Raw genomic sequence first — 6000 nt, forward strand, 5'->3', positions numbered from 1 at the left:
CTAATTACTCCTCATCAAAAAAGGCCCAGGAAGAAGGGAGGACAAGAGGTCCTGCCTTCTCCCTGGGTGGTATTCTCTCCAAGGGCTCTTAGAGGGTGGATAAATTGTGGCGATTTTCATGCAGCCCTCTTGAAGAGATGTCAGGTATGGGATTGAATCTGTGATTGTGACCTAGGAGAAGCTGTCAGGTCTAAGGAAGAGATGCAGGGACCTTGAATAAGACATAACAAGGATTCGGACACCTGTGAGAGTGCCCTCAGTGAGCATAGACGCAATGCACCGAAGAGGAACTACAGTGACCTGCTGGAGGCCACCCAGTTAATCTGTAGCAGAGCCAGCATGTCTCTCTAGATCTACGAAATCCAAAAACATTGGTGCGCTGGTCAGCAGCACACACCTCCCTAAGTACAATCCACCTTAACTTTGTTCCCAGACACCTGAATTAGGTAGGAAATTTATTCAAACAATGTCTCCTTGCTGTCCCTCCCCCCCTTTAAACTGATCTTTCCTCTGAACTGTTGACTTCATTAGCCTTTGGAGTCTTCACTTAATGTAGTGCCCAAGAACAGCAAATTGACAAAGTGTCAGTATTCACAGCCTGTCACATCACTCAACACTTGCCCCTGCTTTTGTCTTTGGCCTTCCTAAAGTTCCCTTCTTAAAAAAAAAAAAAAAAAAAAAAAAAGGTTTTTATCCCTAAGGGTCCAGTTTACAGTTTATCTCATTTCTCTTCATAAGAAAAATAGGCGCTAAAAGTGAAGGGGAGCTGAGGGAAATGATTTGTAACACTATTTTCTTACACTGGAACTTTTGTCTTCCTTTATGTAGTTCATCCTAACGGTTATTTCTAGAGTGAAGAAATGGGGAAAAGTTTTACAGAAAAGATACCATTTGTAGAGAAGGCTTTGAAATGAATAAGGTTTATACTCTGAATGCAATGTGGTTTAGATGTCCAATTTAATAATATTTCCTAGAGGTGGAGAAAAGTCTCCAGTAATTATATGACCTTTTTATTTTAGTTTTCTTGAAAATAGCCAATGAAAAGACCATGATGTCAAAGTTCAAAATGTTTAAAGCCACAAACCTCTTGCTTATGAGAGGAAATTATCTTCACTGGATTGTTGTTATGAAACACTAGAAACTATTAAATGATTACATCTAATGTGAGTCAAAGTTCAAAGCATGGAGAGAGAGCTGTTGGAAACAAAAACCCAGTAGTACAGATCAAGTATGGAGGGTGAAAAACAGAATTTTACCTTACCATACAGACAGTAGATGGCAGTGGAGTTCAACAGTAGTGGGATCGGCTTCTGCTCTATTAAATAGTTCAGTGAAGTTATAGCCAAACATTATTGTTGAAACTAACTCAATATGAGTCTCTGAGGATTCTGATAATCCAAATGTGATGGCAGCATTTATAATGCATCAGTACTTTCCTTAAGATGCTACTGTTCTTACTATTCAGAGCTAACACAATGGCACTGACATGATCAATGAGATGCTAGTCTATTGAATAGATAGCTTGTATTAGGCACTGACTTGGTCATCAGCACTGGGGGGCGGGGTGGAAACTGCAGATTTGAAAGAACCCTTGTCCTCAAGCAGTAGTAGCTAGTTTGGGGAGGCTAACCCCAAAAAGTGAGCAAAAAGATGATGACCAAGTGCTAACTTCTGAAGTATGGATTTATTTTCTTGGCCTTTTATTTCCTTGCTAGGCCTTGAGTAACTATTAGAAACTCAGGAAACTTGAAAGAAATTTGAAGAAAGCAAGATATTAACTTCCAGAAGTAGCAGGAGCATGTGAGACAGAGAAGATGCTGCCTGTGTGTGCTTTGATGAACAGCTAGCCTCCAGGGGCTTTGCTGTTACATGTTGACTGTAGGCAGCTAACCAAACCCAGTAGCCTCATACCCCATCTTTCTTGTGTCCTCCCTCCCCTTCATTTCCCAGCCAAATAAGTCATGAAATTGTTTTTCTGTCTTTTAGTATCTTTGAATCGCTCTATACCAAGGTCACTGCTTTAGCTCAGATCACCACTATTTCTCACTTATTTAACAGGAATAGGTTTTGTTCAACTTTTTAAAAATTTGGGGCCAGTGCTGTGGCCTAGCAAGTAAAGATGCTTCCTATAGTGCCAGCACCCCATATGGGTGCCAATTCAAATCCCAGCTGCTCCACTTTTGATCCAGCTCTCTAATATGGCCTGTGAAAGCAGTAGAAGATGGCCCAAGCCCTTGGGCCCCTGCCCTGCATGGAAGACCAGGCAGAATCTCCTGGCTTCTAATCAGCCCAGCTCTGGCTGTTGTGGCAATTTGGGGAGTAAACCAACAGGTGGAAGATATTTTTCTCTCTCTGCCTTTGCCTCTCCAACTCTGCCTTTCAAATAAATAAACAAATCTTTTAAAAAAAAAAAACTTTTAAAATTTAAGATATAAGGAGAGCTCTTATCTGCTGGTTCACTCCTCAAATGCCCACAATGCTGGGGCTGGGCCAGAACCAAATCTAGGAACTAAATCCTGGTAAAGCTAATACCTACAATGCCAGCATCCCAAGTTCAACTCCTGGCTGCTTTACTTCCCGATCCCTGCTAGTGATGTGCCTGGACGCCATGGGGGATGGCCTGAGGGCTTGGGCCCCTGCACCTGCTTGGGAGACTCAAATGAAGATCCTGGCTCCTGGCCCAGCCCCAGATGCCACAGCAATTTGGGGAGTGAAGCAACGGATGGAAGATTCTAACTCTTTCAAATAAATATTTTAAAAATTCAGAAAGCAGTGTTTTAATTCTCTGTCACATCTGCCTGGTATATACCATCCTCACCTTCCTCCCAGTACTGCCTCCCCTCATCCACTGCTATCCTTCAGACTTCATCTCAGGTGTCATTGGCTCTTGGAAGTCTTCTGATTTTCCCCACAACGGTAGGCTCCACATTTTACAGGCTCAACAACATCATGAGATGATAATAACTCAAGCTTATTGTGGGTTTAACTTTGTATTCTAGACAGGAAGCTAAATGTTGTACAAGTATAGTCTCATGTACTCCTTCCATAATGGTCTGATACTGGTATTATGGACTAAACTGTAACCCCTCCAAATACATGATGAGTTAAAGTCCTCACCCTCACAGAACCACAGAATATGACTATAATTAGAGATAAGGTCTTTAAATGAGATAAGGTCATTTAAATGAGGTCCTAAGGGTGGGCTCTAATCCAATATGATGAGTCTTCTTAAAGAAGAAGTTAAGACCAAGATACACAGAGAAGTCCGTAATATAAAAGTGCAAGGAGCAAGTCAAGCTCATCCACAAGCCAAGGAGAGAAGTCTCAGAGGAGACCAACCCTGCCAACACCTGGGTCTTGGATTTCTGGCTTCCAGAATTGTGAGGAACTAAATTTCTGGGGTTGAAACCATTCAGTCTGTGAGACTTTGTTATGGCAACCCTAGCAAACTAATACAGTTCCTTCTTCATCTCCTCTTACCAAGGAAGAAACTGAGGTGCAGAGAACTTAGTGACTTTTCCCAGGCCAAACAGTGTATGCGTCAGGGTTCTCCAGAGAGACAGAACCAATGGGCTACATATATAGATATAGGGAAGGGGATTTCTTAGAGAATTAGATCATGTGATTACAGCAGCTGAGAAGTCCCAGAAAAGGTTGTCTGTGAGATGGAGACCTTGGGATACTGTCTCATGGCTCAGTCCAACTCCAACTTTCCTAGAGAAACCAATGGCATGACTAAGTTCCAGGCTGAGAGCCAGACTACCCAGGGAGGGGGCCACTGGTGTAAGTCCTGGAGTTCTGATGTCCAAGGCAGGAGACGAATGACCGTGTCCCAGCTCTGAGAGGGTGGGGAGGGTGACTGGTTCAGCTGCTGCATTGGTTCTTTGCATGCCCTCGATTGATCGGATGGTGCTCACCTGGGTCGATGGTAGATCTTCATCCAGTCCGCTCAGACTCACACGCCAGCCTCCTCTGGAGACACCCTCACAAACATCCAGCAAGACACTTTTCCAGGCTTCAAGGTATTCCTTCATCCGCACAAGCTGACACCTGGAAGTAACCAACATGGGCGGCAATAAGCCGTCCAGCTCCAGACCCAAGCAGAGAAGTAGATTCTGTGATCTTTACCACTGTGGTCTAACATACTCTGGTTTCTCTGATTCTACCACTGAATAAACTGCCTCAAAAGAGACCCGTCGCATGCCCATGACATCCCCTAGACAGCTAGCTCCTCGAATGCAGAATGCCCAGTACATATGTACAGTACCTGTACCTGATAGCCTCTCAATGTATTGGTTGACTAGATACCCAGCATTTACCTAATGTGATCCACACTCTCCTGGGCCAATCTGAATGACTTTAGCTACTATTGCAGATATTTATAGCAGCAGTATTGTCAGACAGTAGAGGAAAGGTTGTATTACATTATTCCCACTTGCAGATGAGAACATTAAAGCAGATAAGAGGGACAAGGATACCAATAATCTCTTTGCTTGGTCAATGTGGTAGAGTTTACAAAATGTTTTCAAACGTACTTCCACATATGACTCTGTCCATGATCTGGTAGTATAGATAAGACAGATATTGTTCCCAGTTCAGAGAAGGATTAACAGAGGCTCAAAGGGATAGGGAAATTCTTTCAATAACAAAACCAAGCAGAGAGGCAGAAACCCAAAGGCATTTTCCAGTCCAAGGTCCAAGCTACTGCTATCACAGTACTTTAAACTCTCACTACTTTTGTCTGCTAAGAATCTGAACTTTGGACAGAAGATGACAGCCTTTTGAAACTGAGCAAATGAGGACAAAGACTTCATTGCACACAGCAACAAAAGGAAGGTCTGGAGACAATAGAATGGATGGGTCTTTGTGTCCCCTAGCCACATTTCCAGTGCCTGGGTCCTGTGTCTTAGTCACTAATCCACTTCATTTTTTTTTTCCAGGGGAAAGCGCGAACGCAGTCCCCCTACTACCACAAACTATGCAGTTGAGTTTCCCGCGTTTGGGGGAATCACAGGGGTCAGCGCATCCAGAGTGCAATGGACAAGCCTTGCCCTGGGAAAACCACCTTCATGATCATGGTATCTCCCCTGCCAGGTAAGTATAATCCACTTCATTTTTTAGACAAAGCATGAGAATAGGAAGCAGGCACCTTAGAAGGAATTGACAAAGTGGAAGGAAGAGGGACTATAGTGTTTTGTATATAAGAAAGTCACTCTGGGGCTGGTGCTGTGGCATAGCAGGCTAAGCTTCTGCCTGTGGAGTCAGCATCCCATATGGGCACCGGTTCAAGTCCCAGCTGCTCCTCTTCTGATCCAGTTCTCTGCCATGGCCTGGGAAAGCAGTCAAGTATAGCCCAGATACTTGGGCCCTTTCACCTGAATGGGAGACCTGGAAGAAGCTCTTGGCTCCTGGCTTCAGATCTGCCCAGCTCTGGCCATTGCAGCCATTTGGGAAGTGAACCAGCTATGGAAGATCTTTCCATCTCTCCCTCTCTAACTCTGCCTCTCAAATAAAATCTTTTAAAAAAGGAAAGAAAATCACTGTGAAAATAATTGCTCAAAGAATCAGTTGGTGGATGGAACTAGAATTGTACAGGGAGAGCGTGATGAAGCATTGGTGGCTGCCCAGGCTCTCATCTCCTTGCAGTCTTGGGCCCTCTGTCCTTGGTTTCCTTGGGAGCTGGTTTGGTATTCCTGCCAGTATAGTGGCCTCGGGATATTTAGACTGCTCCACGGCAGGTGTGAGTGTCAAGAGCGAGTATTCCCAGTAGAAGCTGCATCGCCTTCCATGACACATGACACAGGCTCTGATGTCACATACTGTCACTCCCACCATGCAGGTAACAAAGCCCACCCAACTTCAAGATGACACAGAGCCCAGCTCTCAGTAGGATCAATGTTTAAAAATTTGTACTGGAGGAATTCTGCTGAGAGTGGGAAACAGGTACGACACATTGTCAGCTAGAGAGAAGGGTAGAGGGGATATATGGAAACAGAACAC

The 6000-nt window shown here is 44.1% G+C and overlaps 1 non-coding gene across 1 annotated transcript; it reads right to left on the bottom strand.

Annotated features, from left to right (window-relative positions):
- Window positions 1–4937: 4937 nt before the first annotated feature.
- Window positions 4938–5102, bottom strand: LOC127490473 (U1 spliceosomal RNA). The gene has a single exon (XR_007918420.2). It is a non-coding gene; the product is annotated as a U1 spliceosomal RNA (small nuclear RNA).
- Window positions 5103–6000: the final 898 nt, after the last annotated feature.

The sequence above is a fragment of the Oryctolagus cuniculus genome, chromosome 2 (assembly GCF_964237555.1).
Source record: "Oryctolagus cuniculus chromosome 2, mOryCun1.1, whole genome shotgun sequence".
NCBI lineage: Eukaryota > Metazoa > Chordata > Mammalia > Lagomorpha > Leporidae > Oryctolagus > Oryctolagus cuniculus.